Below are 1,110 nucleotides of genomic sequence, written 5' to 3'. Positions count from 1 at the left end.
TGGCAATCAATATCTACACCAGACACCATGTAATAATCCCTACTTTTAGCGTGTATAGAGCAGCATATGTCCACCAGACTCCATGTAAATAATCACTGCTTTAGTTGTACAGAGCAGCATATCGCCACCAGACTCCATGTAAATAATCACTACTTTTAGCGGTATAGAGCAGCCTATCACCACCAGACTCCATGTAAATAATCACTACTTTTAGCACGTATAGAGCAGCATATCTCCACCAGACTCCAGACACCTCCAATCAATGAAAATAGTAATCTGATAATTTATTTACCTGTTAAGAGCTTCATGTTACAATATTGTTATATTTCAAGCACTTTCACCTGTTATGATTAGGTTCTAAGAAATGTTTTTTTATAGTTAAATTTCATTGTTTCCCACTAAAAACAAAAAATGATCATCTGATCATAAATGCGATCTCACATGGGTAAATGGCAAATATGAGCCATCATTGGTAACTGCGCTAAAGTAAACATCTGTTATGTGACCTTTGTTGTTAGTTCAACAGATTTATTAACATCCAAATCCAGCATTGAATACAGTGCTTGTTGTTTGCATTAAATGTTTGTGTAGGTTTGCTTTTCGACTTGTTGTTGTGGTGAGCCCTTTTGGACCATGTTGTGGTTGGATCTGGATTTTAAAAACACCCCTCTTTGAAGGCATGTTTCAACATCACCCAAACTTCTCTTTAAAGAGAATCATCTCCGATGTAGGCTGCAACTTATGACGAAAACCAGACTGAAACCAGAAATAAGCATTTTGTGTACAAAGAAAAAGTCTTAGATCTTTGAGTCTAGCTCGGCAACCACTCTACCACTGAGCCACAGCTTAATGTGACGTTATGTAATGTCTAACCCGACCCCCGATTTCCTGGGAGTGTCTTTTTAAAGGGAACATGAATCTTCCAGATATGTATTGATATCCAACACAGAGCAGTACAAGCTGAGCCGGTCTCCTCTAAAACCCTTCTCATATGTCTGGGTTTCACACTGGGAAGAAATAATCATCAGAACTTATACAGATGACAAAATGGAGTAGAGGACTGGAGGTGGAGGTGGAGGAGGAGCTGGAGTAGATGACTGGAGGGGGGAG

General features: G+C 39.3%; 1 long non-coding RNA gene across 2 annotated transcripts in view; it reads right to left on the bottom strand.

Moving 5' to 3' along the window:
- Nucleotides 1-242, bottom strand: part of LOC116706562 (uncharacterized) — a 1,090-nt gene extending 848 nt beyond the window's left edge. The window contains exons 1-2 of one of the 2 annotated variants that reach the window (XR_004336273.1): nt 206-242; nt 44-98 (exon numbers count right to left, since the gene is read on the bottom strand). This is a non-coding gene — a long non-coding RNA (uncharacterized LOC116706562). Of the gene's footprint in view, nt 1-43; nt 99-150; nt 162-205 lie in introns of those variants that run through there. The other variant, XR_004336274.1, reaches the window with a different exon arrangement.
- Between the last annotated feature and the right edge of the window lie 868 nt (nt 243-1,110).

Source organism: Etheostoma spectabile, chromosome 2, assembly GCF_008692095.1.
Source record: "Etheostoma spectabile isolate EspeVRDwgs_2016 chromosome 2, UIUC_Espe_1.0, whole genome shotgun sequence".
Classification (NCBI taxonomy): domain Eukaryota; kingdom Metazoa; phylum Chordata; class Actinopteri; order Perciformes; family Percidae; genus Etheostoma; species Etheostoma spectabile.
Note: the sequence above shows the minus strand (reverse complement) of the source record. Positions and strands in the feature narration are given on the sequence as shown.